This window comes from Citrus clementina, unplaced genomic scaffold (genome assembly GCF_000493195.1).
Source record: "Citrus clementina cultivar Clemenules unplaced genomic scaffold, Citrus_clementina_v1.0 scaffold_6, whole genome shotgun sequence".
Lineage (NCBI taxonomy): Eukaryota > Viridiplantae > Streptophyta > Magnoliopsida > Sapindales > Rutaceae > Citrus > Citrus x clementina.
The window spans coordinates 14612953-14626055 of record NW_006262139.1 but is presented as its reverse complement, the minus strand read 5'-3'; the positions used below and the strand labels follow the sequence as shown (position 1 = coordinate 14626055).

The 13103-nt window shown below is 33.3% G+C and overlaps 1 long non-coding RNA gene across 2 annotated transcripts; it reads left to right on the top strand.

The window, feature by feature from the left end:
- The first annotated feature begins 5646 nt into the window (after positions 1 to 5646).
- Positions 5647 to 8375, top strand: LOC112097194. 2 transcript variants are annotated; one of them, XR_002904855.1, is made up of 4 exons: positions 5647 to 5886; positions 5977 to 6165; positions 6691 to 6806; positions 8216 to 8375. It is a non-coding gene; the product is annotated as an uncharacterized LOC112097194 (long non-coding RNA). The 2 variants fall into 2 exon arrangements; XR_002904856.1 differs by having other exon boundaries at positions 6691 to 6987; positions 8216 to 8255.
- The last annotated feature ends 4728 nt before the right edge of the window (positions 8376 to 13103 follow it).

Here is a 13103-nt window from a genome sequence, read left to right as displayed (position 1 = left end):
ATAGGGTATACGTGACCCCTAATGTAACAATAAAAGCAGCTGTACATATACCATAAATTTGTCGTAACTGCCAGTGTGGCTTTTGTGACAATTTATGACACATCTGTTACTAACCACGTGACAGTGGACCGCTGTCATATCTGTTACTAACCACGTGACAGTAAATGGCCATTTAACGTACTAATTTCGCTGGACTCCATATTTTGAAAACCTAACTCCCAAATTCTCTTTCGCATGTGCCCAGCATCCTAAACGTAACTGGTTGATGGCCAATAGAGATGGCCAATGGGCCGGACATCACGTGGTTTAGAATTAGTACGGTATGTGTCCATATAGTACGGTATTAGTATGTTTTGGTGGAGAATGCAGCACGGTACGACATGCACGTAGATTGGATCGGATTTAGAATTTTAGGCATGCGGGTCTTAAAAGCACGACACTATTAGATATGGACTAAAACACGACACGGGAAAAAACCCGCAGCAATAAGCACGTTTCATTTTTTTAATGAAAATAAACTTAAAATTTTATGATTTTACAAATAAATTGAAATTGAATGTTTTAATATATTTTATTAGTGCAATTTTTCTAAATTCGTTTAATTTTTAATTAAAAAAATACTATAATTGATTTATGTTTATAATTTATTAAATAAATAATTGATACCGTGATTTTAATAAATAAATTATAAATATTATGATTTATAAATATGTATTAATATTATTATGAACTATAATTTATGACTCTATGTAAGTCCGAATTAACAATTAAGTTAACTCTTGAGAAAAATTTATTATTGTTGTTGTTGTTAAGTACTAAAAACGAATTCCAATACCATATGGTTAAACTTAATAATTAATACTACATTCTCTTACTATGATTAGTTTATTAATATTAAATATAGACTTGAATTTTGAATTTTTGATTTTATCAAATTTGAATAAAAGTGCATGGACCAAAAAAAGTACTAAAGCTTGAAAAAATATGCAAACAACTTGGCATGCACTCTTTAAAAAAAAAGGTGTATCGACACGTGTGCCAAGCTGGGTCTAAGCAAAAAACTTTTGGCACAGCACGAGCACGAGCACGTATGAGCCTTCCTTTGATGGGCCGAGCTAGGACGGGACACGTGTTATATATGAATTGACCAAGTCAGCACATTTCTTATCAATAAAGAGTACTGACAAGTTTTGGAAGCTGAAGCAATATTTTATAGATGAGATAGTGAGATTGCATAGATGTCAAGTCCATTGTCTCAAATAGAGATCCACGATTCACCTCTAAATTTTCGTGTGGTTCACAAAAAGAATTTAGGATGAAGTTGAGGTTCAGCACTGCCTTTCATTTTCAGACCAATGGACAATCAGAAAGGACTATCCAAACTCTTGAGGACATGTTACGAGCTTGTGAATTGAATTTAGAAGGTAATTGGAAAGAATATTTTCCATTAGTGGAGTTTGCCTATAATAACAGCTTTCACTCTAACATAGGCATGGCGCCTTTTGAAACTTTATATGGGGGGAAGTGCAAGTAGCTTATTTGTTAGGATGAAGTTGACAAGAGGAAACTATTAGGGCCAAAATTAGTTCAGATTACTGTTGACAAAATTAAGTTGATAAGAGAGCGTCTCCCCACAGTTCAAAGTAGGTAGAAGAATTATGCTGATTGAAATAGACGTAATCTAGAGTAAGTTGGGGATTATGTATTCTTGAAAGTCTCACCTTAAAAAGGACTTTTCTGTTTCAGGAAGAAAGGTAAACTTAGGCCTAGGTTTATTAGGTCTTTTAAGATTCTAGAGAGAATTGGCATGGCGGCGTATCGAGTGGCTTCACCACTGAGCCTTTCAAGGCTTCACAATGTATTTCATGTGTCGGTATTGAGGAAGTACATGGCTGATTCTTCTCATACCTTAAATTACCAACCTATCAATATCTCAAATGATATATCATACAAGGAGCAACCAATAGACATCTTAGATACAAAGGAACAAGTTTTAAGGAGAAGAGTTGTACCTTTAGTGAAAGTGCGCTAGCAAATTATTCTATCTTGGGAATGAGAGGCAGAGAATAAGGAGAAGTACCCTCAGTTTTTGAGGAATAAGGCGACGTTCTAAATTTTGAGGACGAAATTTCTCTTTAGAAGGGGAGAAACTATAACACACGTTGTTTTTGTTTTTATTATTATCGTTATATATATATTTTATAGAATATAGTATTTTAGGTCAATGATGAGTGTTTTAAATTTTAAAATTACTTAATTGTTTTTGTTGTTTTATGTTTATTAAATACCATATTAAAAAAGGAAATAAATTCCTTAATGGGTAAGGGTATTAAAAGACTTATAAAAGACTGCTCTTATGTTATTTCGTTTCTCAAAACCCTAGAGGCTAATAAAGAAAGGACTAAAATAGCAAACATAAGAGTAAAATCACTTTTTTGAATAAGAAGAGGGGAAGATTTTGATTGTGTTTCCGTTTTCCATTAAAGAAGTTCTTGAGTTTTAATTTTTTTTAAAGTGGGTACGAATTTATAATCCTTTAAAATTCTAGTTTTATTTGTGATTTTATGTGATTGATTAAATGACTTTATGTGTTTTATATTGATAAAATTTGTGAAAGCATGATCATGTATTGGTTTATTTTGTAATTGATTGGAAATGATGTTATTGTGTTATCAAAAAACTATGAACAATATAGAGTGAATGTCATACAACTGCTATTTTCCTTAAGTCTCATACATAGAAACTTTGTAGATTTTTAAACTAGACATCTTTAGCTTTCTATTCATATGTTTATCGTTCAAAAACTCATTGTATATTAATTGTAATGATTTTTCGAATTTGGAACACTAGTGCAAGAAAATTTTGATTTTCAGCAGTAATTCTCATTTCTATAATTTATTTCATAGCCCAAACGACTTCTGAAAATTCTGAGAATTTTCATTATTGTACACATAGTGTCTAGTTTCTGTATATTAAAATTATTAATTTTTAATTTTATATAAAAATCATTAAAAATCATAGATTCAGCACAGTCGTCCTAGAAACTATTTTCTAGAATTGCGAGGGTTGAAATGGAAGTCAACTTGGGTTACTTTTTCATTAGTAAAATGCCTTATAAATTTTAATTCTGATTCCTTATTGTCTCTTCTATTTGACAAAGCTTGAATCACTATTTTTGAGCATATATAACTAAATTTATGAATTTTTAAATTAGCAGTCCTCTATTTATATCGTTACTGGACAATTTTGATATTTTTATGGAAAATCAATTTTTGGAGATGTTCAGAGAACTCTAATTAATTAATTTTTTAAATTTTTATATTGAATGCTATCATGTTCACGTTAGTTTTTTGTGATATTTTTTTATTTTTTTTGACATATTTATAGCTTGTTAGAAATCAAATCCTGTAAGATGGTTGAGTGTAATTTAGTGAATTGATGTACTTAAGTAAGAGCTAATAGTTTAAGATTTCTAGGTTTCTTTTCAAGGTCAAAATTGAATAAGATATTGATAAAAATATGTCTTAATAATTGTAGGCCAAGAGTGTGCTCGAATGATTGGGGTTATTGTTGATTGATTTGGATCAAAGTAGGTGAATTCATGCATAATGTTTATTACATGTATATATGTAAAGATATGTGAAACGATTTGATATAGATTGGCATTTTATGCTTTTGAAGTAATTTTACCATTATAGTTTATGATAATAAGTTCTATTTTGGTTAAAAACTTGTTTAAAATGTTTTCTTAAAATTTGTTTTCAAAATCACTTTAAAATACTTGTCTTTCCATAAATTGTTTTCCTTAAAAAATATTTTTAAAGCTTTCCCAATTTAATTGTCTGACAAGAGTGTTTTATTGATAGAGTATCGAATGATTGATATTGAAAGATTTAAAATTGTATTTATGGTTTTGGCTCATTGTCCATAACTATTGATATTAATATAACTGAACAACTAGCTGTATTGTGCGCACCTATCAATGATTATTGCAGGATAAAGTGCCCTGATTGAACTACTAGATAGGTCACCCAAATTGCAAGTGACATACTAAACTACTGGCCGAGTCACCAAGATTATAGGTGACACTATGTGGCATGAGCAAATTGAGCGAAAGAAAGGCGTTATTGATAAATGATTTCTTAAACAACTATTTATTAAAAATGATTATTACGTTATAAGTGACCAGATTATGAGTTTTACCATTAATATATATTAGATTATGAAATGATTACTTGTTTCTAATTTATGGTAATTCATAATGATTATGTATTTTATCGTTATTAGCAACTTTATGCGTGAGTTTGCTTACCGAATTGAGCAACTTGCTTCTAGTTTGCTTATCGTTATTAGCAACTTTATAGTTATATATTTCATGAGCATCCATTTTAATTTACTCTCAATAAATTTCGTTTGATTTTGAATAATTTGTGTGCTTAGTTCATATGCATAATTGAAGGTGACCGAAAGCTCAAGATTTAAGGAATGTTGCTGCAGTAGGCTTGTAAGGATAAGGAAAGAACATGATTATAGAAGAATTGGAACAAGTTTGAAACAGTGCAGATGTTGAAGCCAATGTTGTAGCACTGTTGTTGTAATAATCTTGGAGCAACGACAGAGAAGATTTCACACGAGATACTTAAAAGATTGTGATTTGGAGTTTCCTAAATTAGAAGATGTACGACTTAGGCTTTTGGTTGTCCCAATTCTAAGTTATAAAAAGAGCATACAGGCAAAAAAAAAAAAGAGGCCGTCATTAGAGAAAAAGAATAGAGAAACAAAACAAGAGAAAACAAAGATCAAGAGAGAGAATTGAGGATGGCAACAAAAGATTCTAGCAGAACATCAAGCGGATATTAACTCTTATTTCTTGTTCTCTTGTTTTTATCTCATTATGATGGATTGTTTAATAGCTAAAACTATTTTGATTCTTGTTTTATGGCAGATTATGAACTAAATTTACTCGCGATTGAGTGATGAACAACTTGATGGTTAATTGACAAACTATAGCATGTCGTTTGGATAATACTTATTTCGATTCACTATTTCGACTGACCATTTATTTAGTGAAATTAGGTAAGAAAGAGCCTAAAAAATGCATGTCTTAGTGGAACATATCAGAACAGTACTTGGTTTTAGATTGGATTTCCTGAGTTGTGTTTAACTTGATTTGAAAAGAGTCATATTTAATATAAAATTAGTAATAAACTAGATATAGGGATTCACCTTGTAGGGTAATTAGAATCTAAAACGTCACTACTAGAAAAATGACTTACTATGACAGATTTTTTGTGATAGATAATAGAAAATTAGTTATTTATCAAGAATGTATGATAGACATTTGACAAAGTTTTTATGTATCACAACTACATGATACTTATGTGACAAACTAAATTTCTATCACAAGCTATAATAAAAAAATAATATATTTTATTCATTTTCGATTTATTTTTAATTTATTATTAAGTAGTTCACAAAAGTGACGTCGTTTCAACAAAAAAGAATGACGTCAATTCATTAATTTATTGCAACAATTGAAAGCTTTTAATTAAACTAAAATCAAAATAGAATTTACAAAGAGGAAACTACGTCGTTTATGAGCTAGACACTTAACTAAAATAATTTCCAAGTGTTGTACAACTTTAAGAGATCAGATTCCTCGCTGCAAGTGAGAAATCCAAAATTAAAACCCTAAGTCAAAATTTGAGGCTCTTCCCTCACTAATAAAGAAGACGAAAATACACCCTTAATCCTTCGAAATTGTTGTTATTTGCCATGTAGAAGTTGTTGTTCTCCTCCAAACCCTAAATCCTTTGCTATTGAGTAATCCTTCAAACTCACCGATCATTTTTTAAGAAACCCTTACTATCGCTACGGTTGATGAAGGTAAATAAATTTCGTTCTTCTCTATTCTTTTGTTCCTCAATTGGATTTTTCATATATTGAGTAATAATACCCTAAAAATAAACATTTCAGAGGAAAGGTTGAGTTAGCGGACATTGCAATGGGGTCGGGACTAGAGTCGAAACTCAAATTGCACATTTTGCAGCAAGTCAGGAGGGCTACAGCCACGTGACCTTGAATTTGATTCCCCAACCTCATTGTCACTGTTCAAAGCGAAGCGATCTTTTTGGTATAAATGGTCTTCTATTTCCCTCCCTGCAGGTTAGGTATCGGCCGAGGTGATAGTGTTGAATTTTGCATTTTTCATATATTAACTCTCAATTAAATTACTAGGGCTTGGTTGGTTGTAATTTGGGGTTAATTGCAATGGTTTTGTACAATAATTCTTCCAATAAAATTTGATTCAGCCTGTTGTGTATTTAGTACAGTAACTTTGGAAAACTTGGGCTCTTCTCTAAGAACTACTGACCCTCTAGAGACTCATGGCTTTCTTCAAAAAAGAAAAAAATTAAAGAACCTCTATTACCGTTTTAGTTAACATGTGCCATTGTTATTTAGTTCATTTCAATACTTGCTGTAAAGGGGCTTAGCTGTTCTATTCTCCCCTATTTATTTTATACTCTATCATTTTTGTAATTTATGTTTTCTCTTGACAAAGCTTTGTTGAGGTTTATTAAAAAAACTTTCATTATGAAATTCTTTTGTTAGTAATTATGGGTTTTTGTTACGTATGTAAAATTCTTCATCATTAATCTTGATTATTGAATTGTGATGACTTTTTTTCAGGGGTTAAAACTGTTAGAAAAACACTAGATCAGTTCGGAAGGACCTATGTAGTCAGGCAAAGGTAGACAGCAAGCCACTGTGGTTTGACTTCACTGCTTTGGTGATAATGGTTCAAGGTAATAATGTTTTTACATTGGTTTGTTTTAGCATCATCTTTGAAATATTTAATTGCATAAGTTTAAGATAGCTCATGACAACTATTTAATTTTCTTTTTCCTATCACTCGAGTTATGTCCTGTCTAAGGGGGCCATTGATCTTTATTGAATAGACGGTGACGATACCAGCATTGCACAATGGTAGAATACATCTCTATATCTTTTCTAATTTTATTTTTATGTTGGTTCTGATTTGTTACCAATTAAAATGCTAAGGTTTGTTGTTTTGCTAAAAACAATAGGACTGGCTGACAAAAACACAAAGCAACTTTACGTTTCAAGTTGACAATAATGTTTTTATTATTCATACTATTATGAATTGAATATTTGCTTACTATTAGGTTTCCTTCAAATTTTTTAGATCTTTGACATGAAATTTATTTTTTCTCAATTTATATAGATGATGGATTTTATTATTTTCATTAGAAACTTATCCACTGTTTATGGTTCCAACTATCCTTAATAAACCAATGACTACATTTAGAGGTTTTCCATTGGTTTCCTATAAGAATAGTTGTTCATTCTATTTTCTTGTCTTGGTTGATTTTTAAAATCAAGATATACTTGTATTTTTCAGTTTATCGTAGTTTAACAAGAAAAAAGAAAAATAAAAAATATATTGTAAACAAACTTATACTCGGTATCCTTTTAAATCCTTGGACAATGAGCATTCCTTTAAACATATTTGTTGAAAATCTTGCTTTAACAAAAATTCTTCTCTTTGAAACATTAAAGTAAAAATATCTCAAATGCTAATGTGATGTAATCCAGATGAGAATACTAGCCCGCGTTTTCTTTCTTTGAGTTGGATAGGGTTAGTGTTTACAAGCCTACAAGCATGGCATTAAGGTTGATAGAATGGGGAGATTCTGATGATTCCAGAATTTTCTGATATCCTCTTTTGGATTTTTAGAACTTTTACCTTTCTTTTTATTAGCTTGATTTTGGTGAATTTTGTTTAATTATGTATGGAAAGTTGTTATGTTTTTAGATGTTTTGCATTAATTAATTTGTAGTCTTTGAAATATACTCAGTTTGGTGCATAAAGAAATTCAGAATTGAAATCTATAGAAGGCTAGACTAAATATATCTTTAGGAACAAAAAAAAAGTTAATATAAACTACATGCATTGAAGATGTCCCTTATTTTCCCTTTCCTATTTCTCTTTTACAACTCATGAGGTTTACTGCTTCATTATGTCAATTGTCAAATGTGATTTTTTTTTCCTCTGGGGCTATTTATCCTCATTTTCCCTTTGGTATCAAAGCTGATTAAATCAATTACACACTGGTGAACTTTATTGTGAATTTGATTAATTGTATGTGGTCAACATGTTAATCTGTATTTTTTTGGTTAATCTATTTTTCAGGTGATGTTGGTGGCTTTCCGGAATTTAATATCAATTTTTTTTATGGATTAATTGTTTTTCTAGTGATAGGTTGATGATTGGCTATTGTAAAGGATTTATGAGATATGATAGACGATGTATTTTGATGATGCTATTTATTGGAAGTTTCAAGTGATTGGAATTTTTAGTGTATAGTGCTATTTGATATTAGATAGTTTTATGAATTTGAATGTAATTTTATTTTTGTTCATTCAAGTTTTAAAATGTGACTTTTTCTATTTCTATTTCAAAATTCTGTAATTTAAATAATGCTAATTAGTATTAATATAATTTCAAAATTGAAAATAATAATTTTATTTTTTTAAACCTTAAATCTCTTGACAGAGAATGTGAATCATTAATATATGCAGTTTTGAAGAAACCCGCCAAATTCAAAATAATTTAAATTACCTGCTAAAATTTTCAATTAATTCCTGAAAGCTTTGCAAATCGAACATCACTTGGTTCATGACATATGTGTGATGGATAAACACTGTCATAGGAACATGATAGATAAAACGTTGTCACAGATTTGTGAGAGGGGCTACAATGACAGATGAAAACTCTGTCATAAGTGGGGTCGGATGACATATATTCTCTGTCATGGTAGCCCATTTTTCTAGTAGTGCATGTTAGCCTATATAGCTATAGATATTGATTAAACAAAGATTTATGAATTGTGCTTTTTAAGAAAATGATGTTATGGAATTAAAGTATTTTGGACTAACATGAAAGTATTTTAAAACCTTTGATATTGTTTTAAAATTACGGATTTGGACCTATTTGAAACTATTTAAATATTTTGGGTCATTCTATAATTTCACATAATTTGGGTGAAATCATAATTTCAGAAAGTTTTGGGATTGACAAAGCATTATTTAGAAATTTTGAAATTGGACTTATTTGAAAGTTTTCATAACATTTTGGACCATACTACAGTTTTATAAAGTTTTGAGGTCAAACTATAAATTTAAAAAATATTTCACTGTAGCAGTCACTGTAGCAAGAGGCTTACCGGATATGGTAAACGACAAGCCGGATTTTGGGCAGTAAGCTTCTGGAGCATAAACGGCTTACCGAATTTTGCAAGCCGCAATCCAGATTTCAAAAGCGGCTTACCATATATGAAAAGCGGCTAGCCGGATATTCTGAAATTCAAATTTTTGCCTTAACGGTAACATAAAAGCGGCTTACCGGATTCCTAAACGGCAAACCGGTTACGACCAAAATGTGCATAACGGCTAGTTTTTTAGCTTAAACTATATAAACTCAAATCCAACTCATTTTCAAGCTCTGCACCAAGCATAAACAAAAAGCACACAAAATATCTTGAGCTTTCAACAAATCACAAAACATTGAATCATTTCTTGTTCTTCATTTTTGAATATCTACACTTTGAGTGAGTTTTATTGTAACATTCATTTCTTCATCTTAATTGTAAGAGTTTGAGTGTGTGAGACACTTGAGTGAAGAGATTGAGAGATAATCTCTTTGTTGTAAAGGTTCATTGACACCTTGAAATCAATTGTAAACAGTTGAAGCATTGGAAAGGCTCGGATAATGAAATCTTCAAGCTTGGATCGCTTGGAGGCGTGGACGTAGGCGGAGATTGCCGAACCACGTAAAAATTTGTGTGTTTGTTTCTCTTCTCCCTTACTAATTTGTTATTGTGCTTTTATTGAACTTATTGCTTTCAATTTTTATTAAGACATTAAATTGCTTGTTGTGTGGATTTGTTAGGATAATTTTTAAATTTCCAATTCACCCCCCTTTTGGGTTGTACACTTATATTTCAAAACGTGTAATGCTATATATGATATTAGCATAACAATTAGTCATTGTTAAGTTATATTTAGGTATAAGACATCCAACAGGCGACAACTGAGGATACATAAGGATTCTACCCAGTGCTGTAGTAACCGAGCCAAATATTAAAAAAAAAGTCGAAACCATTAAGTGAGTTTAATCACTCAACTATTCTATTCCTCTTGGTTACATCCTTATATTTGTTGCGATAATTTACTTTATTACATTTTTTTTATCTTAATTAGTTCATTAGTTTAATAATTTATTTTAATTCTAATTTAGAATAAAAATTACACTGATAAAATTATTGTAGCAATTCTTATAACAACAATTCCTGGGGAGACGATCTTGAATACTTATCATTATATTACTTATTGTGTATACTTGCACATTGACACCAATAACAATAGAACACCTACAACAGCCCCCAATACAAAATCTCATAAAGCAAACATTTCATTTGTTAAATTCCACTTTCTCATTCGTAGAAACCTTAATGCATTTTCATGTTTATGCCAATGAAATTTTACACATACATATGTCCATGTCCATAAACGCACAACACATAACAACACATTATATCAACACATCATATAAACACATGGGCAGAACATATAAATCCATATCCGTATATATATCAAAATAGACTTTTCAAACATGTCAAACATATACATATTGTTTATTGTGATTCATTTAGAAATCTAGTTTACTTACCTCTTGGCACCCTCATGTAACAAATGCGTACTGATATCATTGACCTAAAAATCATAACAAAATTCTCATAAGATATAATCAAGTCTCAATCATAAACTCTAATGTCCTCAAATATCTCATTTTAAACAGCTCATAAACTCAACCTCAAATGCCTTCAGTATTCGGTCTTCAAAACAAAACAGTCCATGTTCTCGGATTTTTAATAAATTATTACCTTATTAGAAAAATCTCAAATTTTACAGAGCATATTATCACGGGATGAGTGTTTTGCACAGCAAACCCGTGCGGCACTTAGACAACCTTTGCCGAATGTTGCTAAGTAAGTCTTGAGCTTCTCGCCTAGCTAAGCCTAGCGGTTTTCAAAAAGCTAGAGAGAAGAGAGCAATGGAGCCGAATGAAGAGAATTGTATTACTCGAATGAAAGATTACAAGAGAGCTTACAAGTGTTTGAGTTGCTTACTCTAAGCTTGTTGCTCAAATGTTAAATGTCATGCCTTATTTATAGGGGAGGCTTGCCAAGCTCTAGAGACTCTAGAGAATTCTACCACATGCCTAGAATTCTAGATATTTACATGAGTTAGAAATGCGTGGAGTATTCTAGATTATTTACAAGCTCAAATGTGCTAGAGTTGCCAAGAAGTTTCCAGAATCGGGGCCAAGCTAGCACTCTTGGCCTTGTCTTGGGCTCCCTAGCCCGAAATTGTGGGCAATTGGGCTAGTGACTTTGGCGGTCCGTAACATCCTCACCCACCTAAGCTCTTAGCGTCCTCGTCACGCTTTCGTGCTTGAAGCTTTAGATGTGCTCAACGAATTGCCACAAATCATCTTCACATTCCCAAGTGGCTTCGCTCTCAGGGTGGTTTTTCCACTTTACCAAGTACTCATTGTATGGTGGTACGCCTCTTCTCCGAACCACGCGGTCCGCAATGATGTAGTCCACATCTTTGTCGAATGCGGTGACAACGGCGGTTGGCGCACGCCTCGATTCTTCGTGACTTGGGTCTCCCACGTCTTCGTGATATCGCTTGAGAAGGCTCACATGGAAGACCGGATGGATCTTGAGTCTTGGCGAAAGTTAAAGTTAATACGAGACGTTGCCCACACGTCGTACAACTCGGAAGGGTCCCTGGTAGCATCTCACTAACCCCTTGTGGACTTTCTGCAACGTCTTGAATTGTTGGGGTAAGAGCTTGATCATGACTTGATCGCCTTCCTTGTACTCGACATACCGTCTCCTTGTATCCGCCTACTTTTTCATCTTCCTCGCGGCTTTGTCGAGGTAGGCTCGCGTGATGTCCGCTTCCTCGCGCCATTCGCAGGCGAGCTTGTGTACCGTAGGGCTTTTTTCTCCGTAAGTTGAGGCTATGGCGTTAGGGGTCATGGGCTGGAACCCCATGACGATTTCGAACGGACTCTTGCCTGTAGCCTCACTTCACTGCAAGTTATAAGAAAATTGGGCGATGTTGAGTAGCTTTACCCAATCTCGCTGATGAGCTCTCACATAGTGCCTCAAGTACATCTCGAAGAGGCCATTGATGCGCTCGGTCTGCCCATCCGTTTGTGGGTGGAAGCTTATTGAGAACTTAAGATTGGTCCCTAACATATTAAAAAGCTCCGTCCAAAAACGTCTAGTGAACCAAGGGTCTTGGTCGCTCACAATGCTCTTCGGAACTCCCCAAAGCTTCACAATGTGCTTGACGAATAGGCGGGCTACCTCGTCCACTTTGCAATCGGCTAGTGCGGTAATGAATGTGGCGTACTTACTGTAACGGTCGACAACGACTATGATGCTGCCGCACTCTTCGGATTTGGGCAGCAATGTGATGAAGTCCATGGAGACACTTTCTCATGGCCTTGTTACGAGTGGTAGTGGCTCCAATAATCCCACTGGAAGTTGATAATCCACCTTGTCTTGTTCGCACACAAGACAAGTGCGCACATATGCCTCGATGTCATTGTCATCCATCATGTGCGGCTAAAAATACGAGGCTTGAACTAGTGCGGTGGTGCGCTCAATTCCTGGGTGACCAGTCTACTTGGAGTCGTGGCATTCCTTGATGACTTCTTTCCACAAATTTCCCCACATTGGCACGAACAGTCGATCTCCCTTGGTTAGGAGGATGTCTTCCTATTGCCAAAATCGCATTGTCTTTCCTTCGAGCACCTTCTTCAGCAAGTCTTTTGATACCAGATCTTGTTGAAGGCCTTCCTTGATGCGTGAGACAAGGTCGGACTTCGGTTGGCTCATGGTAAGTGTCGCCAATTCGGCCTTGCGGCTTAGAGCGTCCGTAACGACATTGGCTTTGTCCGGTTTGTACTTGAGCCGATAGTCGAATTCCGCAAGAAAATC